This window comes from Delphinapterus leucas, chromosome 10, assembly GCF_059928025.1.
Source record: "Delphinapterus leucas isolate spDelLeu-1000000601 "Yukka" chromosome 10, BTC_Dleu_Yukka2, whole genome shotgun sequence".
NCBI lineage: Eukaryota > Metazoa > Chordata > Mammalia > Artiodactyla > Monodontidae > Delphinapterus > Delphinapterus leucas.
Window position 1 is genome coordinate 22,159,659 of NC_143138.1, and position 25,928 is coordinate 22,185,586.

Genomic DNA, 25,928 nt, shown 5'->3' on the forward strand with positions numbered 1-25,928 from the left:
AAAGAATGAAATTAGAACACTCCCGAACTCCATACACAAAAATAAACTCAAAATGGATTAAAGACCTAAATGTAAACATTTAAACACTATAAAACTCTTAGAGGAAAACATAGGCAGAACACTCTATGACATAAATCACAGCAAGATCCTTTTTGACCCACCTCCTAGAGAAATGGAAATAAAAACAAAAATAAACAAGTGGGACCTAATGAAACTTAAAAGCTGTTGCACAGCGAAGGAAAACATAAACAAGACAAAAAGACAACCCTCAGAATGGGAGAAAATATTTGCAAATGAAGCAACTGACAAAGGATTAATCTCCAAAATTTACAAGCAGCTCATGCAGCTCAATATCAAAAAAACAAACAACCCAATCCAAAAATGGGCAGAAGACCTAAATAGACATTTTTCCAAAGAAGATATACAGATCGCCAGCAAACACATGAAAGGATGCTCAACATCACTAATCATTAGAGAAATGCAAATCAAAACTACAATGAGGTATCACCTCACACTGGTCAGAATGGCCATCATCAAAAAATCTACAAACAATAAATGCTGGAGAGGGTGTGGAGAAAAGGGAACCCTCTTGCCCTGTTGGTGGGAATGTAAATTGATACAGTCACTATGGAGAAGAGTATGGAGGTTCCTTAAAAAACTAAAAATAGAACTATCATACGACCCAGCAATCCCACTACCAGGCATATACCCTGAGAAAACCATAATTCAAAAAGAGTCATGTACCAAAATGTTCATTGCAGCGCTATTTACAATAGCCAGGACATGGAAGCAACCTAATTGTCCACAGACAGATGAATGGACAAAGAAGATGTGGCACATATATACAATGGAATATTACTCAGCCATAAAAAGAAATGAAATTGAGTTATTTGTAGTGAGGTGAATGGACCTAGAGTCTGTCATACAGAGTGAAGTAAGTCAGAAGGAGAAAAACAAATACCGTATGCTAACACATATATATGGCATTTAAAAAAAAAAATGGCTGTGACGAACCTAGGGGCAGGACAGGAATAAAGATGTAGAGTATGGACCTGAAGACATGGGGAGTGGGAAGGGTAAGCTGGGACAAAGTGAGAGAGTGGCATGGACATATATACACTACCAAATGTAAAATAGATAGCTCATGGGAAGCAGCCACATAGCACAGGGAGATCATCTCGGTGCTTTGTGACCACCTAGAGGGGTGGGATAGGGAGGGTGAGAGGGAGACACAAGAGGGAGGAGATATGGGGATATATGTATATGTATAGCTGCTTCACTTTGTTATAAAGCAGAAACTAACACACCATTGTAAAGCAATTATACTCCAATAAAGATGTTAAAAAAAAAAAAGACGGTGTATCCTGTGGATTTCTGCTTAGGCATTGTGATACCAGAATCTGAAGCTGTGCAAAGAGCTCTGATCTGGAGATACAGGTTGTTCAGTAGTTTGGAAGGAGGGTGTCCCTGGAGAGTAAGTAGAGTAAGGTTGGAAATGATTATTGGGATTGGGAGAATAAGAGCTCTTTCTCTATTTGTGGGAAACAAAGAAATGAACTTTCCCCTAGATTGATCTTGGACCCCAGAGTTCAGAATGTTTGCCATTTCAGACTGGAAACTTTCTTCGAACACCCAGAGAAGTACTATTTCCCTTTACAGATTTCTGCTGAGGTGACTGCTATCTTTTCCTTGTTTGTCATTTGTTTGTAGTTAAATGACTTTTATGTAAGCTCCAGAGTTTGAGGGGCTCTGAGCCAAAAAGTGCCCACCAGCACACCGTCGTCAACCACTGGTAGTGAAATCTAGTGAAATATTTTAGTGAAATCTTCTCAGCCTCCTTCATTCTGGTTAGGAAGGAGCTAGAATAAAAGAACCATAGAAGAACTTAAGTGATTAACTTTCTGACAAGGAATCAGATGGCTTGTCCATTAGGCGACACAGACCCGCGTTTGCTAAGGCTTTCAGATTCCATACAACTGGAAATTGGGTGGTTGGGAAAACTGCTACTTGCTTTTTGTAACCTATTGACAGTGGCCCACACGCTAGTGATTGCTGAGAGTGCTTGGAGAGATGCAGTCAATAATAGAGCAAACAACAGATAACTTTAGTGAAGGAGCACAATTCCTCCCTGTCTCCCAAAAAGGTTAAGAAAGAATTGCCATAGCCAAGACGACTGAGTTTGACAAAGATATTTCAGGAAGTAAGAGTTCTTAGGGTATGTGGGTAAGAAGAAAATACAAAAGTGGAGGTCCTACAGATTGAACCCAGGACCTTGTACATGCTAAGCCCACGCCCTACCACTGAGCTATACCCCCTCACTCTTATCAGCTTCTCAGAAGACTCTCTGTGACCTTCTAGTGACCAGCATTGCGTCTTTGAAGACCAAGTTATCAAAATAAGCCACCTTAAGTTCAGTTCTGCTATTTCTAAACTCCTTACACTTTATCCTCTCTCAGGCATGGCTACTCCAGGAGAAAGGAACCTTAATGGTAGAAAGAAAGGCACTGTTCTTGATTTGTGGTCAGCTTGTGATCAGAATCTGATCACAAAGTTGGGTCCCCATCAGATTAGATTGCTTGGATTGTGCTTCCATTCCATCACTTGGGTGAGTCACGGGACACAACATTCTCCCACAATTTATCTGAATATTATTCTCTGAATTATTTTGACTCTTGGAAACATTAATGTTTTACATAGTCAAAAAATAATACTGACTCAAGTGTGTGTGAAACTAGTGCAAAATTGAATATGAATAGAAAAAAATCTAACTGCATTTCAAAAGGATAACATAACCTCATTCAAGAGAAAAAGAAAGAACACATCCAAATAAATGTTTTACACAGTACTTTATCCCAATTGTAAAAACAAGAAAAAAAAAAAGCAAACAAATGATAACCTCTATGTAGCAGGGTTATTTTTTGTAGTGTTAAGGGTATGTCAATTCTGATATTTTGTGTGAATTTTATTTATTTTTATGCGTGCGTGTGTGTGTGTGAATTTACTTTTGTGTGGTTGGGAAAATGAACACATATATTGTTGGAATTCAGGGCTCTCACTGTAAGAGAAGGAGGTAAGTAACAAATAGCCCTGTTGTCTCTGGATATGAAATATGTGTGTGTGTGTGTGTGTGTGCGTGTGCACGTATGTCTGTTTGTGTTTCTGTCATTTCCCCTCCAGATCTGTCTGCTAACAGGGCTTAGAAAAACTAATACCTCAGTAGCAATAAGCAATGCTAGTCCCATATCTTGATTTTTGAATACCAATCCCCACTAAAAGGAAACTGAGCTACTTGTAGGATTCACAGACTCTAAGACTGGATGAGGGAGAGTACAAGATGATCCTAAGTTATCTTTCTGTGCTAGAATATAACTGCTCAAAAATCATGAGGACAGGGCCCTGGTGGTGCAGTGGTTGAGAGTCCGCCTGCCGATGCAGGGGACACGGGTTCGTGCCCCCGTCCGCGAAAATCCCACATGCCGCGGAGCGGCTAGGCTCGTGAGCCATGGCCGCTGGGCCTGCGCGTTTAGAGCCTGTGCTCCGCAACGCGAGAGGCCACACCAGTGAGAGGCCCGCGTACCGCAAAAATAAAAAAAATCACGAGGACAATTCAAAAGGATCCAGAAACCAACTTGAAGGGCCTCTCACTAGTCAAATCTGGGGCAGTGTGAGATGAATAATGACAATAAATGATTACAATCCTTGGATACTTAAATGAATAAATATGGAAGAAGAGAAATTTTTCCTTACAGTGGTATGCCAACTAATAAATGCAGAGGTAGTAACAAAGTTATAAAATTACCATCAGAATAATAATAGACTCTCGCAAAATTCATAGATCAGTGCTAAAAGCATAGGTAAACTTTTGATGAGGATCGAAATATCTATATAGTCTCAGAGTATCCCTTACTGATACTTATTAATTATGAGGGAATGAGTTTATGGGGAAACAAACCTATTAGACACAACTTTAACCAAGTAATCAAAGCTGACATCACTAACAATGGGAGAAACTGACGTCACATGCCCCTTGGTGTGATAGAGGGAAACATTTCTGTGATATTCCTCCCAAATGTTCATAACCTGAACTTAGTCTAATCAAAACATAAATTGAAGAATATTCTGCAAAATCATTGGCACGTGCTCTTCAAAAACATATCAATCTCACAAAAGGCAAGATTGAGAAACCGTTCCAGATTAAAGGAGACTAAGGAGTAACAATTCATATGTGACTCTGGAATGGACCCTAGTTTGGGAGAGAAATTTCTATAAAGTATTTTATTGGTAAAATTAGTTAAATATGCACTGTATATTAGAAAAGACTCCTTATCAGTGTTAAGTTTCCTGAATTTGATCATTGTGCTGTGGTAAGGAAATGCCCTTACTCTTAAGAAATATATATTAAATGTATAAAATAAAAAGATTACGATGGAAGTGTATAATAAGATTTGTGGAGAAAAAGATATAATATCTGCAAATTGTTCTCAAATAGTTTAGAAAAATATTGTTTGTCCAAGTAATTATATATTCCACAGTTTTTGGTTATTGAGGGAGAGGCAACCCAGTGTTCTGAAATGATCCCAAGATTTGGACAGTAGGTGCTTCTCAAGTGGTTCCCATCATATTGAAAACATTGCTAAGCAGAGACAAACATGCAAATTTCCCAATTTATATTAGAATTTAGAGGTGTTTTGCTCTCTTTTCCTTTCACACTCCTTGCTTGTGAATTAATCAACTAAGGACATTTGAAAGAGATTGAATTTCTTTCTCAGAGCTGAGAGGTGAGGAGGGAAAGAAAGAGTAAAGCTGGGAGACAGAATTCCCTTCCCTCTCTAATATTCAGCGGTGAAGATGGGCAGAGATAGTGATGGATTTGTAACCATAATGGCCTTTTAACGGGGCCATCAATGGACTAGAAATTTTGAGGAGTGCCTGGAAAGTATAAGCAGAAGTGATTATATGGGCAGGAAACAGTAGAGGAAATGGCTGGTTTTTCACTACAGTGAAAATGTCTTAGACATTTGTGAACTACATGTCTTCTTGTTTTGGCAGCTAATAATTTCCATTTTGACATACATACCAAAAAAAATTTTTCTTGCCGCTTCTTCATGGTAGCATATTTGTTGTTAACTGACATTTCCAGGCATAATCTTATTTAGAGATTTGAAAAGAAGGAACAATGGATGAGTGACAAAATAAAAGGAAATTGGATAGTACAAAATAGCAATTTGGCATGTGTAAGCTGAGTCATGTAAAGCTGATTCTTTTTGTTGTTGTTGTTCATGTTTGGCAGGACGCTAGATTCTTGACAGCTGTCCTTTCCGGTAGCAACACCCACTCGTTCAACTAGTATTCTCCAGTTTATTTTTGGACTAGACTTTTGGTGATGGAGAGGCTAATCAGACGGAAGACTTTCTGTTTCTCATCCTAAAACTTCACATAAAACAAAGGAAACTAAAGCAATTTTTCCTCAAGCCTCTTATTTTCTTCTCCTTTTTCTCTTCTCTCAGTAATAGTGGAAAATAGAAGCCAAGGTGAAAAGTTATGACGGCACACTTGTTTTGGGTTTAGGGGATCCTATGAATAGTAGGCTGAATAATTGCTCCCAAAGATAGAAGGTCCCAATCCCCAGAACCTGTGAATGTTATCTTACATAGAAAAAGTCTTTGCAGATGCAATTACATTAAAGATCTTGAAATGGAGAGATTACTTTGGATTATCCGGGTAGGCCTGATGTAATCACAAGTGTCCTTAAAAGAGAGGCAGAGGGAGATTTCACACACACAGAGGAGAAGGCAGTGTGACCACGGAGACAGAGATTGGGGTATTGCTGCCACAAGCCAAGGAATGCCAGCCGCCACCAGAAGCTGGAAGAGGCAAGAACGGATCCTCCTCCTAGAGCCTCTGGAGGTAGCAGCACTCTGCCAACACCCTGATGTCGGTCTAGTGATATTAATTTTGGACTTCTGGCTTCCAGAAGGGTAAAAGAATAAATTTCTGTTGTTTTAAACCACCGAGTTTGTCGTAATTTGTTATAGCCTCCGTGGGAAACTAATAGACTTCTACTCTGTCAGCTGACTTGAGTGGTTTTGAGGCTCATGAAGTCTAAATAGTGCAGCATTAAAATGAACGTCTTGGATCATATGTTTACTTTTCTTGTGAGCAGGCAATGGGTAAAGGAATCAGGAAAAAGAGCAGTTGAATCTCACGGCTTCCTGAAAGCCCACAGCTGGAGGTGCCGGGGATTGAACCCGGGGCCTCGTACATGCGAAGCACGCGCTCTACCACTGAGCTACACCCCCTTCCTGGGAGAGTGGTGGAGGTCCTTCAAGAAATATCTCACTGTATTCTGTGGGCCCATCTCCCCAGCTGCCGTGTTTGTTGTTTTAGCAGTGCTGTGTGTCGGAGCAGGATTTGTGACTGCTTTAAGATAGAGAAGGCCAGGGAGCTGTGGGTGATACTGATTCTTTATCAAATAAAACTTGAAGTGGAACGAAAAATATTGAAAACGTGTGTCAGAAAATTGACGAACTTTTCCTTGGATAAAACACTTCTTGCTATTTGCTGTTTGCTCCACAGGAATGTTAAGGGCAAGATTTTAATGGGAAAACCCCAGGTGAAAATAAAAACCACCAGCAATTCGTTCAGCGATTCATTCCCAACAGTCTATTCATCTTTATTACATCCTGATGGCAACTAAGAAGGTTCATAGAATAGTCTAGGAGAATAGTGCTCAAGGCACGCACTAAACAGCAGATTCAGGGGTGGAAAGAAGTGTTGATTAAAAGCAAGTTAATAGGTATCTAGACACAGATTGGAGATACCTACTGGGTTTACAGAGCAAGAAACAAAGTGGGAGGCACATAAGAGAGAACCCAGTCATCCAAGAAACAGGAAGAAAAGCAAAAAAGAGATCTATTGTTCTTTTGTGCCCTCGGCAGCAAAAGCTAGGAGTCCTAACCACCGGACCAGGCCTTTACCCTGGGGAGCTCCTCCTCCCCCTTCTCCTCCCCCTCCTCCTCCCCTCCTCCCCCTCCTCCTCCCCTCCTCTTCCTCCTCCTCCTCCTTCCTCAGAATGGAAAAGAGATTATGCCGAGGAGATGGTTTTGGACATGCTGAATTTAACAGATCCATCCCATAGGTTCCCGCCTGTCAGTGTAGCGCAGTGAACTCAACTCAGCGCTCTGATATGAATACACGGGAGTGGCAGTGCTCAGAAGGCACAGCACACAGAGAGGGAGCAGAATGAGAACTGAAAACGTCCTTTGAGATTTAGCGATCAGGAACTCTTTTACTGATAGTTGTGCAAAGCCAAAAAACAAAAACAAAAGCAAACAAACAAACAAACAAAAATGCTTCTTAGTCTGATCTTGAACCCTAGCAGTAGCACTGGTTAGCATCATGGCCTTGAAACTTCCATAGAAGGCCCAGAAAGACTCGTTTTCTGGTACGACTCCTAGTATGTGTTATATCCTCCTCATTCATCTTATGTCTTTGCCTATACTAGTAAATATATCATTGAATATCTTTTGGAATTGAGAGGACATTATTGGTTTGGCAGAATTTCTCTCTCAGTTGGCTCATGGGGCTGGTAGAATAGATAGGAGGAGACAGAAGTGGCAGGTTTCACTGAAATTGAGTGCTAGGGAAGAGGCACCCAAAAAATTCTGCAAGCTCTAGTATATGAGCGTGTGTGTGTGTGTGTGTGTGAGAGAGAGAGAGAGAGAGAGAGAGTCCAGGAGGATGAGTAGGAAATTATTACACTAGGCTGTTTGAGTGTGAAAGCACAAATATGAAAGTTTCCAGAGTCATTGAAATTGGAGAAGCCTAACTACAGTTACATTAACAGAAGTTCCTCACAAGGAGTTTTGGCTTCATTTTGTTTTTTTCTGTTTACTCCAACGTACACTGAACACCAAAATTGTTTATCAATTTTCTGTGAAAATAATCAGCAATTAGCAGATGTATGAAGTGCTTTTCTAATGCATCTAAAACCAGGGAGAAAATTGTAACTGGTTGGGTGCCATCTTTTAATGACAGACAAGGATGAAAGGGTCAAGAAGATGTTATATATCAGAAACATGGATGGGTCTTGAAGACATTGTGTTAAGTGAGATGTCAGACAGAGAAAGACAAATACTATATGATAGCCCGTATATGTGGAATCTTAAAAACAACAACAACAAAAAAAAAACAGAGTAGAATGGTGGTTACCAGAGCCTGAGGGGTGGGGAATTGGAGAGATGTTGTTTAAGGGCACATACTTGCAACTAGTAGACAAATAAGTCCTGGAGATCTAATACACAGTCCAGAGACTACAGACCACAAAACTGTGTTGTAAACATTTAACTTGCTAAGAGACTAGATCTTAATTGTTCCCACCACTAGAAGAATAATTATGTGACACAGTAGAGGTGTTAGCTAACACACACACACACAAAGTTGACAGACCAAAAGGGATAAAGTATTCATGTAAAAAGGTTTTATGTAATGCTCTGGAATTTGAATTAACACTCATGATGTTTGGTGTTTACATCTCGATTTGCTGACCTGGACAGAGAGGTTTAGTCATATTGCTCTAAGTTCCCCACCTTGATTGAATATGAAGAAACTGTTCCTAGAGTAGGCAGTAAAGGATTAAGTATTCTTTATTCTCCTATTAAATATGTCTTTGAAAAAAATAAATCACTGCCTTTTGAGTCAGAGTGACTGCATGGCCTAGTGGATATTGTCTGCTTCCATATTCCTATGCAGCCAATGGTCCTGCCCAACTGTGACCTCTCACACATTCACAGAGGGTGTCACACACATGGCCACCTCCCCTTTCCTCTCAGAGGTCCTTAATCTTTAATTCCTCCCCGAAGAAAGCTAAACAAAAGCTTCTTGAAGGATAGAGCCCCTAAATAAAACATAGTTGAATTTCCAGAATTCATCTACAATGTACTTTAAAATGAGCCCTTTTTGTCCTGGGCCAAAGTTAGACACAGCTAGCCTTCAAAGAAGTACCTCCATTTGTCACATGTTGCTTTTATTGGCATATAATTTTTTTGAAATTTCCACTCTATATTTCCTATGGTTTTCTCATACTAAGTTCTTGGCTTTTCCACTCTATCCTCTTCTCCCTTAAATTTCAGAGGTGAACTTCCTTGGAGAAGTCTATGGTTGGAAGGGAAAAAAAATTTCCATTTGGACCTGAGCCCTAATATAATACATAAAAGCAATGGTAAGAATTCATGATATTCTTTTTCAAGTTTAGTCTATTTGCCTTTTGCAACTTGATGAATTTCTATGGTTGGAGCATGTGAATACATTTCTCCTGACACAGTAGATACAAGTGGCAAAATGACATTGTAAAATTGTACTTTGAAAACAAGAGAGAAAAATATGTCAACAGAACCGAAAATGACCTATTACTCCTATTAAAGAAAATCTGGCTCCTGAGTGCTAGCTCTTATTCTTCCTTTGAAGAGGTAAATTCCAAAGTGAAGGCATTTTAACTCGAGAAAGATCTTATCCTATTTAAGATGTTGCCGAGCAGAAACAAAGATACAAACTTCCTAGTTTATACTGGAAGCTAGCACCGTCTTGATTGCAAAACTTGCAAAACTTTTATTAAAAAGAAACTTCACATCTAATTCAATTATGTATATTGATTCAAAAAATTAATATTAATAAATATCATATTACCATGAGAGGGGAAACAGTGTCAATTATTAGAATACAAAAATTGTTCAACAATAGAAATACATTTTTTGCAATTGTTTTTTCTACATTAGAGTAGGAAGTTGCAAAAAATTATAATACAGCCATATATTTATAATATATACCCTTTAAATCCACATCATAGCATTCAAACCAGTGATTCTCAAACTTTCACGTGCAAAGGACACACTTGGGGATCCTGTCGAAATGCTGATTCTAGTCCAGTAAGTCTGGGGTGGAACTGACATCCTGCATTTCTAACAAGCTCTCAGGTACCACCAACTCCTTTGGTCCAAGGACCACACTGACCCTGGGTCTGGAAAATTCCTTTCCGATAGAGGGTGCAACAGTCTCAGATAAAATTACTTCTGTATATCATCTAAATTATCTAGTTAAATCCTATTCTCAGGTAAAAGTAAAGACAGAACAAAACTGGAAATTAATCTGTGACTTCTGAAATCTTCAGCCCAAGGTATTGCTCAATGTATTCCCAATGGAGCTATTGCTGCCTAAGTGTGACTTCTCCACATCCACTGATGAAAATAAATTTCTCGACTTCCCATTTTGGAACGCTCTCTTCTTGCTCAACCTTCAGTCTGATCATGGCCAAAACAGCTCAGAAAACAAAAGAAACTAAGAAAAATTGGCTTGCGACCATGTGTTTCCTTTGTTAAATTTTCCCATTCTTATCTTTTCTTTCCTGCTTTATGAATAATACTGTGACGTGCTTTTTGTTCCGGAATCTCGAGCTGCTGGATGGGCCCAGACTTTGTCTTCTCGTTCCATCTTTTCCTCCTTTCGCAGCCACCCTGGGCGTTGCCAAACCCGAGAAGTAGAAACAGGGCAGCGCCAATACTGATAGCAAATAGTTGCGAAATCGGTTTACTTTCTTTTTGAGCAGGGAAAAAAAGTAAAATGGGGAGAGAAACAAGAACTTTCAAAAGTGGAGGTGCCGGGGATTGAACCCGGGGCCTCGTGCATGCTAAGCACGCGCTCTACCACTGAGCTACACCCCCTCGCTCCAACTGTGCCCTCGGGAATATATACAAAACACAACATAGCCATTTTGAGTAGGTTTTACAAGAATTAATATTAAGCTAAAGTCCAATCTACCTAATTTCGCTTATTTCCGAAATCTTAAATTTGGAACCTAAATCTAGGTCCTATGACATGCTTTGCTAAAAGAGTAAGTTGCATTCTAGACGGAAAGCCCTTATTGGTGGTCCTGGGACCTTTTCGCTCCAATCAGTCTGGAGTCACTTCCTTGACGCCTCTAGAAAACCACGGGATGAAATATTTTCTCTCCTATTTTCACTCCCTCCTTTCCTCTTTCCTTGCCGCTTGAAAGGGCTGCCAGAAAGCCACAAAGTATAATGCGGGGGATGCAAAAATAGAGACCATATGAGCTCCAGAGGGGAGAGAAGACGGTAGGACAAATGGAGAGCTGTTTGTTTTGGTCGCCGAGGAAAGAGGGCGCATGGGCTATGATCGCGCCCCCCTTGGGGGTGGAATTGAAGGCCATTAAGAAGGCTACACCTGTGATGCACATTAACCCTCTGTAAAACCCTCCGCACGGTGGGACTGGTTCACTAACCACATCCTTCTCTGAGGCTCTGAGCCTCTCGCTTTCAGCCTCACAAACCGACAGAGCCTCAGATAAGATTGGAGAAGTCGCTTGTACGGGCAAAAGACATAATAAGGTAATGTGGTAAATAATACTTCTCCAATCAGAGATGAAAAGGCCGTTAATAAAATGACAAATAACGAATCAAACACTCAGTTCAAGATGTTAGAAAATGAACAAAATAAGCCAAAAAGAATGAAGAAGGAAGGGTTCATAAAGACAAACTCAGAAAATGAGTTTTTTTTTAAAGTAGAACTAATAAAGAAAAAAGCTGGTTATTTGAAAAGTCAACAAAATAGACAAACCTCTAACCATCCTAATCAAGAAGAGTGAAAATAAGTGCAAATACACAAAATTAGAACTGATGGGAGAAAATAACTATCAAAACAGAAAAACATTTTAAAATCATAAGACACAACTCAGCAAATGATTTAAAAACTTTAGATGAAGTGGATTTTATAAATGCATTATACCCAAATTACTTCTTGTAGAAACAGAAAGTCTAAACAGACCATTACTATAGAAAAATAGAAAAACAGTTGAATAGGTATGTCCCCCAAAAGGGCACCAAGCACAAATACTTTCACAAAGAAATTTTACCAAACTGTTAAATATCAGAGAATCATGATGCAACTTAAATTTTCAAAGCACAGAAAAAGGAGCCCCTCCAATTCATTTTATAAAGTGAGTATAGCGTTCATCACAAACTTTTAAGTTCACACAGAAAGTGAAAACTATAGTCTAATTTCACATAATACAGAATATCCAAGTGGGGTTTATTCCAGAAATGCAAAGATCACTCATTATTAAGGAAGACATTAACAAAGATTCTCTCCTCTACCAAGCTCTACTCAGGGTTCCCTGAACTCTTTTTCAAATAGGCCTTGACTTTTAGATTTCTGTTTTCCTCTCTGTGTTGTCCAATTTTAGCAAGAATCCTGTTAGGTTGGTTTGGATAAAATCCTCTATCCTCCATGTCTGGTCACCCTTGACATCTAATTGTGTTCCTCATCCGCTGCCATCCCCTGGGTGATGTCTGATCACCTTGGCCTACTTTCAACAAGAATCCTGTTTGGTTGGTTTAGCCAGAATTCTTCCTTACCTCTGATGTTTCTTCTTAGTAATTTTCTATCCACTGACCCTCACCCCCACTCCACCCTTCTGCTTAGTTATAAATTCCCACTTGGCTATGCTGTATTTGGAATTGATCCTGGTTCCATATTGAGGCCTTTTGCCCATTGCAATATTCCTGAATGAAATCTGTTTTTACCACTCTAGCTACTGTCCAGCTCTGGTTTATCTTTAAAAGCATTAATATAATCCATCAAATTGATAAAGGTAATGAGAAAAACCATACATGATCATCTCCAAGAGCTGCACAATAGACACTGACAAAAGCCAACATATATTTCACATTGTAGTGGGTTGAATAGTGTCCTCCAAAAATTCATGTGGACTCAAAACCTAAAAATGTGACCTTATTTAGTAACAGGGTCTTTGAAGATGTAATTAGTTAAAAAGACATCGTATTGGATTAGGGTGAGCCCTAAATCCAATGACTGACATCCTTACAAGAGGAGAACATGCAGAGACAGAGATATACAAAGGGGAAAAGGCCATGTGACGATGGAGGCAGAGATTAGAGTGATGCAGCTACAATCCAAGGATTGCCAGGAGCCACCAGAAACTAACATGAGGCAAAAAAGCATTCTTCACTAGAGACCTCAGAGGGAGCATGGCCCTGCTGACACCTTTCTTTTGGACTTCTGGGCTAGATAACTACGAGAGAATAAATTCCTATTGTTCTAAGCCACGCAGTTAGTGGTACCTTGTTACGACAGCCTTAAGAAATTAATACAAATGTGCCAAAAGCACTCAATAAAATAAGAATTGATGGACATTTCTCAACATGATAAAATACTTCAGACCCAAAACTAGCATTTTAGTTAATTGAGCAACACTAGAGGCTTTGCGGGCAGGAAAAAATAATATTCAGTATTTCTACTGCTATTTAATATTAAGTTGGAGACAGTTGTCAAAGCAATTAACAAGACAGTTAAGGGCATAAGAATTGAAAGAAGTAGGAAAAATGATGTTATGATTCAGTTATAATTATGTATCTGAAAAATCAAAAAAAAAGAAAAACTGTGAAACAATAAGAGATTTTAGTGAAGTGGTAAGTTAGAAAAATAACACACAAAAATCAATACTCTTCACATATACCAAAAAGAAAAAATATATATATATATATAAAACACAATAGAGGAAGCCATTAACAACAGCAAAGAAAGGGAAAAGGGGGTGGGAGGAAGGAAGCAGGGAGGGTGGGGAGGGGAGTAAAGGGAAAAGGAAATAAAATTTTAAAAGAAAAAAATTCCTGGGTATAAACTTTAAAAATTTCCAAAATCTATATGAATAAAATTCTAATACACTCCTTGAAGTCACAAAACTATACTTGAACATTGTAAATATATATAATATTCTAATAGAAAAAGACACAACTTCATGTAATTGTCATTTATTCCTAAGATAATTTATTAATTTAATGTAATCCCAATAAAAATGCCATCATGTTTTTTCTGGAACTGAGTAATTTTTATAAAGTTTACTTAGAAAAACAAGCCATCAATAATAGCCAGGAAACCCCTAAAATAATGAGCAAAAGCAAGGAGGGAGAGCTAGCCCAACAGGCTTAAAACATACCATAAAACCTCTGTAACTGGAATTGTCTGTTATTGATACAGAGAACAGAAAATCCTATAACAAAACCAGTTGCAAATAAAAATTAGTTTACAATAAAAGCAGTAACTCATATCAACAAAGGAAAGATGAACTTCTAAATTCGTAGCACTGAGATAATTGAATAGTCACATGAATAAGGATTAAATTGAATACATTTCTCACCTTGCATACCAGGATAAATTCCATATGTATTAAAAATTTTAATGTTAAAAAAATGAAACTATACAAATACAAAAAGAAAACATATGTGAACTCCTCTATAACCTAAGGAGTAGCAAAATTACCTAATATGACCCCAAATCTAAAAGCAATATTCTAAATATTTATAAATATGATTATACAAACATTAAAGGAAAATTTTTTGCATTACAAAAAACACCATAATCAAAGAAGCAAATGATAATAGGCTGAAAAAATTATTAGCAATTTATATCATGATAAATGGTTACTATTCCTTCTACATAAATAAAATTTTTAAAAGGAGTAAAAGGCCAACAAATCCATGGAAAAAATAGTTTAGAGGTATGAATAAAGAGTTAAGAGGAGGAAATACAAATGGTTCTTAACTATATGAAAAAATGCTCAATTTCACTCATAATAAGGGAGATACAACTAAGTTAACACTATGATACAATTTTTTCGCCTATTAGATTGGCAAAAATCTACAGGTTGGATAGCATATTCTGTTGTTCAAGGTTGCAGAGACATTAGTCCATCTGTGGATTGCTGGTAGGAATACAATCCTAAGGGAAGGAGATTTGCAGTATCTAGAAAAATTACATATTTATTTACCCTTTGACCCATAAATCTCTCTTCTAGGAAACTATCCAAAGATATACTGGCAAAAATAAAAAGGTAAGTAGATGCATAGGACTATTTACCATATCACTATTTATAAAGCAAAAGATGAGAAATGATCCAAATATCCATCAAAAGGAAAAACGGAGACAACTATGCACATCAATATAATGCCACTGTAAAATGGAACACAGAAGGATAAAAACAAACAAAAAACAACTAAAAAAAAACCTTACTTATATGGAGAGAAAGGTAATACCTTAAGGACAAAAAGAAGTGAAAAAAAATGATTACTACACTATTTTAAGTAATCATTTGTTAATTGTAATTTTGGTATTGTAATTATGACCTCTTTGTGTTTATGTAATTAATCAAATAAGTAGTTATGTTGCTGCCATTAATACACTAGAAGGAATCAATAGCAGAATAACTGAGGTGGAAGAACGGATAAGTGACCTGGAAGACAGAATGGTGGAATTCACTGCTGTGCAACAGAATAAAGAAAAAAGAATGAAAAGAAATGAAGACAGCCTAAAAGATCTCTGGGACAATGTTAAATGCACCAACATTCACATTATAGGGGTTCCATAATGTGAGAGAGAGAGAAAGGACCCGAGATAATATTTGAAGAGATTATAGTCAAAAACTTCCCTAACACGGGAAAGGAAATAGCCACCCAGGCCCAGGAAGCACAGAATCCCATACAGGATAAACCCAAGGAGAAACACGCTGAGACACATAGTAATCAAATTGACAAAAATTAAGACAAAGAAAAATTATTAAAAGCAGCAAGGAAAAAATGACAAATAACATACAAGGGAACTCCCATAAGGTTAACAGCTGATTTCTCAGCAGAAACTCTACAAGCCAGAAGGGAGTGGCACAATATATTTAAACGGATGAAAGGGAAGAACCTACAACCAAGATTACTCTACCCAGCAAGGATCTCATTCAGATTCCACGGAGAAATCAACAGCTTTACAGACAAGCAAAAGCTAGGAGAATTCGGCACCACAAAACCAGCTCTACAACAAATGCTAAAGGAACTTCTCTAAGTGGGAAACACAAGAGAAGAAAAGGACCTACAAAAACAAACCATAACAATTAAGAAAATGATAATAGGAATATACATATCAAAAATTACCTTAAATGTGAATGGATTAAATGCTCCAACCAAAAGACACAGGCTTGCTAAATGGATACAAAAACAAGACCCCTATATATGCTGTCTACAAGAGACCCACTTCAGCCCTATGGACACATTCAGACTGAAAGTGAGGGGATGGAAAAAGATATTCCATGCAAATGGAAATCAAAAGAAAGTTGGAGTAGCAATACTCATATCAGATAAAACAGACTTTAAAATAAAGAATGTTACAAGAGACAAGGAAGGATCCTACATAATGATCAATCCAAGAAGAAGATATAACAATTATAAATATATATGCACCCAACATAGGAGCACCTCAGTACATAAGGCAAATGCAAACAGCTATGAAAGAGGAAATCGACAGTAACACAATAATAGTGGGGGACTTTAACAGCTCACCGTACACCAATGAACAGATCATCCAGACAGAAAATTAATAAGGAAACACAAGCTTTAAATGACACAAAAGACCAGATCGATTTAATTGATATTTACAGGACATTCCAACCAAAAACAGCAGAATACACTTTCTTCTGAAGTGCACACGGAACATTCTCCAGGATAGATCACATCTTGGGTCACAAATCAAATCTCGGTAAATTTAAGAAAACTGAAATTATATCAAGTATCTTTTCCGACCACAATGCTATGAGATTAGAACTCAGTTACGGGGGGAAAACATAAAAAACACAAACACATGGAGGCTAAACAATACATTACTAAATAACCAAGAGATCACTGAAGGAATCAGAGGAAATCAAAAAATACCTAGAGACAAATGACAACAAAAACACGATGATCCAAAAACCTATGAGATGCAGCAAAAGCAGTTCCAAGAGGGAAGTTTATAGCAATACAAGCCTACCTCAAGAAACAAGAAACATCTCAAATAAACAATCTAACCTTACACCTAAAGGAAGTAGAGAAAGAAGAACAAACAAAACCCAAAGTTAGTAGAGGGAAAGAAATCATAAAGATCAGAGCAGAAATAAATGAAATAGAAACAAAGAAAACAAGAGCAAAGGTCAATAAAACTAAAAGCTGGTTCTTTGAGAAGATAAACAAAATTGATAAACCTTTAGCTAGACTTATCAAGAAAAAGAGGGAGAGGACTCAAATCAATAAAATTAGAAATGAAAAAGGAGAAGTTACAACAGACACCACAGAAATACAAAGCATAATAAGAGACTACTACAAGCAACTCTATGCCAATAAAAAGGACAACATGGAAGAAACGGCCAAATTCTTAGAAAGATACAAACTTCCAAGACTGAACCAGAAAGAAATAGAAAACATAAACAGACTAATCACAAGCACTGAAACTGAAACTGTGATTAAAAATCTTCCAACAAACAAAAGTCCAGGACCAGATGGCTTCACAGGTGAATTCTATCAAACATTTAGAGAAAAGCTAACACCCACCCTTCTCAAACTCCTCCAAAAATTGCAGAGGGAAAAACACTCCCAAACTCATTCTATGAGGCCACTATCACCTTGAATACCAAAACCAGACAGAGGTACTACAAAAAAAGAAAATTACAGGCCAATATCACTGATGAAAATAGATGAAAAATCCTCAAAAACTACTAGCAAACAGAATCCAACAGCACATTAAAAGGATCATACACCATGATCAAGTGGGATTTATCCCAGAGATGCAAGGATTCTTCAATATATGCAAATCAATCAATGTGATACACCATATTAACAAATTGAAGAATAAAAACCACATGATCATCTCAATAGATGCCGAAAAAGATTTGACAAAATTCAACACCCATCTATGATAAATACCCTCCAGAAAGTGGGCATAGAGGGAACCTACCTCAACATAATAAAGGCCATATACGACAAACGCACAGCAAACATCATTCTCAATGGTGAAAAAATGAAAGCATTTCCTCTAAGATCAGGAACAAGACAAGGATGTCCACTCTCACCACTATGATTCAGCGTAGTTTTGGAAGTCCTAGCCACGGTAATCAGAGAAGAAAAAGAAATAAAAGGAATCCAAATCAGAAAAGAAGAAGTAAAACTGTCACCGTTTGCAGATGACATGATAATATACATAGAGAATCCTAAAGATGCCACCAGAAAACTACTAGAGCTAATCAATGAATTTGGTAAAGTTGCAGGATACAAAATTAATGCACAGAAATCTCTTGCATTCCTATACACTAACAACGAAAGACCAGAAAGAGAAATTAAGGAAATAATCCCATTCACCATTGCAGCAAAAAGAATAAAATACCTAGGAATAAACCTTCCTAAAGAGGTAAATGACCTATACTCAGAAAACTATAAGACACTGATGAAAGAAATCAAACATGACACAAACAGATGGAGAGATATACCATGTTCTTGGATTGGAAGAATCAATATTGTGAAAATCACTGTACTACCCAAAGCAATCTACAGATTCAACACAATCCCTATCAAATTACCAATGGCATTTTTTGCAGAACTAGAACAAAATATTTTAAAATTTGTATGGAGACACAAAAGACCCTGAATAGCCAAAGCAGTCTTGAGGGAAAAAAACGGAGCTGGAGGAATCAGACTCCCTGACTTCAGACTATACTACAAAGCTACAGTAATCAAGACAATAGGGTACTGGCATAAAAACAGAAATATAGATCAATGGAACAGGATAGAAAGCCCAGAGATAAACCCATGCACCTATGGTCAACTAATCTATGACAAAGGAGGCAAGGATATACAATGGAGAAAAGACAGTCTCTTCAATCAGTGGTGCTGGGAAAACTGGACAACTACATGTAAAATAATGAAATTAGAACACTTCCTAACACCATACACAAAAATAAACTCAAAATGGATTAAAGACCTAAATGTCAGACTGGACACTATAAAACTCCTAGAGGAAAACATAGTAAGAACACTCTGACATAAATCACAGCAAGATCTTTTTTGATCCACCTCCTAGAGTAATGGAAATAAAAACAAAAATAAACAAGTGAGACCTAAGGAAACTTAAAAGCTGTTGTACAGCAAAGGAAACTCCAAACAAGACAAAAAGACAACCCTCAGAATGGGAGAAAATATTTGCAAATGAATCAACAGACAAAGGATTAATCTCCAAAATGCATAAACAGCTCATGCAGCTCAATATTAAAAAAACAAAACAACCCAGTCAAAAAATGGGCAGAGGGGCTTCCCTTATGGCGCAGTGGTTGAGAGTCTGCCTGCCGATGCAGGGGACGCGGGTTCGTGCCCCGGTCCGGGAGGGTCCCACATGCCACGGAGCAGCTGGGCCCGTGAACCATGGCCGCTGGGCCTGCGCGTCCGGAGCCTGTGCTTTGCAACGGGAGAGGCCACAACAGTGAGAGGCCCGCGTACCGCAAAAAAAAAAAGGGCAGAAGACCTAAATAGACATTTTCCCAAAGAAGACATACAGATGGCCAAGAAGCACATGAAAAGCTGCTCAACATCACTAATTATTAGAGAAATGCAAGTCAAAACTACAATGAGGTATCACCTCACACCAGTTAGAATGGGCATCATCAGAAAATCTACAAACAACAAACTCTGGAGAACAAAAAAGGTCATGAAGAACCTAGGGGCAAGATAGGAATAAAGACACAGACCTACTAGAGAATGGACTTGAGGATACAGGGAGGGGGAAGGGTAAGCTGGGACAAAGTGAGAGAGTGGCATGGGCATATATACACTACCAAACATAAAATAGATAGCTAGTGGGAAGCAGCTGCACAGCACAGGGAGATCAGCTCGGTGCTTTGTGACCACCTAAAGGGGTGGGATAGGGAGGGAGGGAGACGCAAGAGGGAAGAGACATGGGGACATATGTATAACTGATTCACTCTGTTATAAAGCAGAAACTAACACACCATTGTAAAGCAATTATACTTCAATAAAGATGTTAAAAAAAAACAACTAAAAATAGAATTACCGTATGACACAGCAATCCCACTAGTGGGCATATACCCAGAGAAAACCATAATTCAAAAAGACACATGCACCCCAGTGTTCATTGCAGCACTATTTACAATAGCCAGGTCATGGAAGCAACCTAAATGCCCATCGACAGACGAATGGATAAAGAAGATGTGGTACATGTAGACAATGAAATATTGCTCAGCCATAAAAAGGAACGAAATTGGGTCATTTGTAGAGATGTGGACAGATCTAGAGACTATCATACAAAGTGAAGTAAGTCAGAAAGAGAAAAGCAAATATTGTATATTAATGCATATATGTGGAATCTAGAAAAATGGTACAGATGAACCGGTTTGCAAGGCAGAAATAGAGACACAGATGTAGAGAACAAACTTATGGACACCAAGGGGCAAAAGTGGCAGGGGAGTGGTGGTGGTGGGATGATTTGGGAGATTGGGTTGACATGTATACACTGATATGTATAAAATGGATAACTAATAAGAACCTGCTGTATAAAAAAATAAATAAAATTCTAAAACCAAAAAGAAAATATATTAAAATTCAGTTATAACAATGAAGATCTGTGGCATTTGAGTCACAGCCTACTCCCTCTCCAGGCCAGCCTGATGGAAACTGTACTCCAAACTATACAGCCAAGAAAACAGGGCTCCATGCCCCCTACCCCCCACCCGGTTTCCACTTGGAGAACTATATCTTCCCTCCATTTCTAATCCTGCCCTCAGCTCCTTCTTGCAGAGGTTAAGTTCTGGACAAGTGCAGCCAAGAGGTGAGGGCTCCTGTCTTTCACCGAGTCCCCACTCATGGAAAAGAGGTTCTATTTTATTGGAGGCCTGAAAATACTGGGGACCCTTTATGCCCAGCATGAGACAGAGGTTCCAGGCCAGGAGAGAGATGCCAAGAAGACCTGAGCCTATTGCTTCTTGCCCAGCATCCAGCTACTATAACAGGAGTGCCAGTCATAAAGAAGTATGCCACTGTCCCTGCCCCCAGCTGAAATGCTGAAGGGAATCCTTCAAGTTGAGCAAGGTGATAAACAGAATACAAAACTGAATGAAAATATACAACTCCCTGGTAAAGGTAAACATATAGATAAATATAGAATCCTGTAAAATTTATGATGTAGGTGTACAAGTCACTTTTAAATCTGGCATAGAATTTAAAAAACAAAAGCATAAAAATTAATTATAACTCTAAGTTAATGGTTACACCATATAAAAAGATTATTTGTGTCATCAATAACAAAGTAGGGGGCTTCCCTGGTGGTGCAGTGGTTAAGAATCCACCTGCCAATGCAGGGCACATGGGTTCGAGCCCTAGTTCGGGAAGATCCCACATGCCGCGGAGCAACTAAGCCCCTGCGCCACAACTACTGAGCCTGTGCACTTACAGCCCGTGCTCTGCAACAAGAGAAGCCATTGCAATGAGAAGCCCATGCACTGCAATGAAGAGCAGTCCCCGCTCGCTGCAACTAGAGAAAGCCTGCTCACAGCAACAAGGACCCAACGCAGCCAAAAATAAAATAAATTTGAAAAAAAAGTAAGCCTCTTTCTTTCCACTTTACATTGAATCTGTTGGCTTCAGGGGACTCTGAAGTTACCAGCAACAAAATAATGGCATGGAACAGATAAGAGAGCTTGATAATATGGGAGCCCAAAATTCAAGGGTCTTTTTCCTCTGAGTCTGAGCCTCCACATCTCTGGGCCTGTACTGAAAATCAGGACTGAGAGTAGAAGGTAAAATAATTTGGTTGAGGAGAGAAAAGCCATTGATTCCATATACTGTACTTGGTTCTATACAGCTGTTTTCAATCAAAAAATGGAAGAAAAATGTATTCATAGATGACAAGAGTTTTGTTGCCTTTTTATTTTCTGGTTAAAAGGCTGATAGAAGATTCTGATTTCAATCCCAGTTGGTCCTCTTTAGGCTTTTGACCTGAAGCATGATTTAAAGTAAGTGGGGAACCGCTTTAATACACTAGGTCCCTCTCACTTCACTGTCCCTGAGACCAAGCAGTCATATTCACTTAGAACTTATGGTTCTTCTCACGTTGGCACATTTGTTAGTCTCTGCAGTTGTCCCTCTGTGCTGCAGGCAGCACCTCACTCTCCTTCATGGCAAGGGTGGTGTACATGGTGGTTCTCCCTAAGGAAAGCTTAGTGTTTAAACATAGTCCAGAGGAAACGACAAGAGAAATACCCAAGCAGAGAAAAAAGCTTCCTCTGATTCACCAGTTTTTGTAGGCTATGAAAAGACATGGATCATATGAGCAAGAATATTCAAAAGCGGAAATTCTAAAACAGAATCCTATTAAGATGCAGGCTGGAAGAGGCTGTTGACTGTGCTGACTGCCAAGCTCTTCAGAGGCAAGAGGTCTGGTGAGGTCAGATATGAGTGTATTTAAAAGCTGATGAAGAAGACTGAGGTGACCAGAATTATCTATTGATATGACTATATTAATGATCCTCCTTTGATCCTTTTGTCAGATAGAGAAAGGGGGAGTATATCCTGACTTCCATGTGCTGATTGATATTCCCCCAGACAATTCATTGTCAATGGTTCATATCTTTAAAATTTCAAGGTATACTTTGTGCTGGAGACACTGCAACTTCTTAACACTGTAAAGGAAGCTACCCCTTTGCCAACATCTACTCAGATGACTGGACTAATAGTTCTAATGTGAGCACCTTTGCTAAAGATTTAAGAGTTATCATCTATACTGAGAGCACATATGACTTCGAGTTTTTGTGATTTTGGAATGCTATAATATGGAAACACAGAGATTTTTATCTGTCTTGGGAACCTCAATTAAAAATTGGAAAATATTAATGATTTATTAGAGAAAAATAGCATCTGAAAAATAGCTCAATTATGAATAGTAAATACTATTCTAAAGGTAGAACTTTGAAGCTAAATAAAAATGTATTGTAAAAACAGCTTCTCAATATGATTTTAAGAATCCAGAAGGACATATTCAAAAACAACAATCTACCATTACAGAAAGATACTGGCCATCTCAAAACTCTCATACATAGCAAAGGATTTTGGTGTTCCCAAGATGACCACCTGGTGGCGCCTAAGTCATTCTCCAGAACTTTGATGCTTAAATTACCAATACATAAAAGCACTTAAAATGGTGAGGACAAATTCCTCCAAACTTTCCAAAGTTATGGTTAGGAAAACTTTACCCAAGAAGCTCTCTGGGTAGCTGAATCTTTTCTATCTGTATTTATCATACCTACCCTTCCAAAAAAGAAAAGAACTAAAGTTATGGCAAGGCTTCAATCCTTTATCTCAAAGACCATCTGGGTATTTACAAATAGATTTCATTCAGTGGTCCAAATTTTTAAAAAATTTATTATGTTTCAATAATATCTTCAAAAGTAAAATTGTATAATTTTTGGTTGGAGTGAAGCTTTCTCTTCCAAAAGACTAATATTTTAACTTAGTGTTGTCCAACAGAACTTTTTACAACAATGGAAATGTTGTGGATCTGTGCTGTCCAAATGGTAGCTATTAGCCACATGTGGCTATTGAGCACTTGAAGTGTGACTAGGGCAACAGCTCTGTTACCAATATATAGTATCTTTTACAGTTTACAGAATTTATTTCTCTATTTGGGAAATACCTTTAGCACTCTTAATTGACAGAGAAATTCACTTTAGAGGTGAGATTCTTAAGATTCTCCCGTTAAGACATACATTTCATTGTTCTTATCATTCTCAAAACTTTGAGAAAGTAGTATAAATTCATGTTTTTTTAAATCAACATTTTCAAGTTTTCAGAAGAGCTTTCCTTAACATACCTTCTGACAAGAGCTAGGGGAAAGACTTATATAAAGAAGGTGCAGAAGCAGAGAAAGAAAATTATTTGATTGGCTATAGCTCAAAGCTTAGTTGGCTGTTTGTGACTGGTTGTCCTTATTGTTTCTATTTTGTAACCTTGAAGCATTTACAGCCTTAGGTTTAGTTTGCTTATGTGGACATTAGAGCCACCTCAGTCTATTGGCCTCCTTGTTCGATTAATTTAACAGCCCTTACATAGGCAGATTCGGTAGGGGGTCCATGGAGAAAGACCCCCTACTTCTCTTCTTGACATAAGAGAAGCCATTTTAGGCCTAAGCCATTTTGTGATCTAAGCCTGGCCACAGTGCTTGCCCTTGCAGAAGAAGAAGTCTCAGTAGTTAATGATTTTAAGGGGAACAAAAGAATATAAGAACAAACGGCTATTATCAGAACAGGGAAATAACCATATCAGAGGCAATATATCAGTTGTAAAGACTCCCAGTTTTGTTTCAAAGGTAAAGATTAGCCTGAAGCACATTCTTGAACTGTTGTGCAGATCCAAACCTTCTCTAGCGCTCAACCACCAGACTAACTGGAACCTAAGGAACGATAATGCTGACCTTTGGTAACCCTTGTGACTTCAATCAACTAGAGCCTGGACTCTGTCAACCTTTGCCCCGATTCTATGCTGAATTCTCTCCTGCTTGAGCCCCTTCGTGAATATGCATGTACCCTTAACTTAAAACTTCACCAATTTTGCCGTTCAGGGAGACACAGCTCTGAGAAATATCCCCAGTGTTCTCCCTAGCAAGTAGTAAATCCTTCCTTCTCCCACTCTTTGGCTTGGTTGTGTCTTCTGGCTCAACACTCACCAAGAGGTGAACTCAGTTTTCAGGTAACACTAAGATAATATGATCTATGCCACAAAATCCCCATAAACCTTTAACATATAACATTGTTAGAGAAATCTATAAAGTTTAGATCAATTCTTCCTTTGACAGATTCTATCTTGTTACTGACAGGGTTCCAGACATACAACTCCTAAATATGACACTTTAGCATATTGAATATTTTAAGCTGAAGGAATTTGAGAAAACAGCAGAAGCAGAAAGGGCACTCTGACCTCCCTCCATTACCTTTTTTTCCTGAAACAGGTCATAAAAGGTGACCTGTGACAGGTACTCTCCGTATGCAGGAAAGAAACACCCTTATCTCCAAAGACAAAGGGATGCCAAGAAGAAAGAAGACCCCTAAAAGACAAGCCTTGCTAAATTTCCCCCATTTACCACAATGTCCTTAACCTATGTCGATGAAAAATTAATCTATAGATGATCTAAGAAAGAAATGGAAAATATTATTTGAGCCAACCTGAGGATTATAACCTGGAAGACAGTCTTTCAGAAAGCTCTGAGGAGGAACTTCCCTGGTGGCACAGTGGTTAACAATCCTCCTGCCAATGCAGGGTACATGGGTTTGAGCCCTGGTCCAGTAAGATCCCACATGCCACGGAGCAATTAAGCCCCTGCACCACAACTGCTGAGCCTTCGCTCTGGAGCCCGCAAGCCACAACTACTGAGCCCGCATGCCACAACTACTGAATCCTATGCGCCTAGAGCCTGTGCTCCACAACAAGAGAAGCCACCACAATGAGAAGCCCACGCACCACAAAGGAAGAGTAGCCCCTGCTCTCTGCAACTAGAGAAAGCCCACGCGCAGCAATGAAGACCCAATGCAGCCAAAAATAAATAAACTTATAAAAAAGAAAGCTCTGAGTACTGTTCCACCCATTAGAGTTCAAAGTACAGTTATATAAGTTTTTGAGACAATATGTCATTGATAAATACGTCAAATGACATAGTGACAGTTTACACAATCTAGATCTGCATGTACAAAGCAAGTAGTGGGTCATCCTGACCCCTTACAAGTTTAAGGAGGGATGTTATCTCCTAAGGAGGTCTGGTTAATGCAGATGCACGATACACACTAAAGGGGAGAGAGGACACCCAAAAGGGCAGAGAAAAAATTCATGTTTAAATTTTTCTTGTCTTATCATAAAATATGAATTTTATTTCATCATCTATCATATTCCTCCATGACTCTCCACTATGCCTCAAACCTAGCATAAAATACACAGGTCTAACTACTTCTTTGGGTCATTTTCTTATGAGGGTTCCCATGTCATAATAAAACTTATACT

At 38.4% G+C, this 25,928-nt stretch overlaps 2 non-coding genes across 2 annotated transcripts; both read right to left on the minus strand.

The window, feature by feature from the left end:
• Positions 1-6,227: 6,227 nt before the first annotated feature.
• On the minus strand, positions 6,228-6,299 carry TRNAA-CGC (transfer RNA alanine (anticodon CGC)). Its single transcript has one exon. It is a non-coding gene; the product is annotated as a tRNA-Ala (tRNA).
• A 4,344-nt stretch (positions 6,300-10,643) lies between these two features.
• On the minus strand, positions 10,644-10,715 carry TRNAA-AGC (transfer RNA alanine (anticodon AGC)). The gene has a single exon. It is a non-coding gene; the product is annotated as a tRNA-Ala (tRNA).
• Between the last annotated feature and the right edge of the window lie 15,213 nt (positions 10,716-25,928).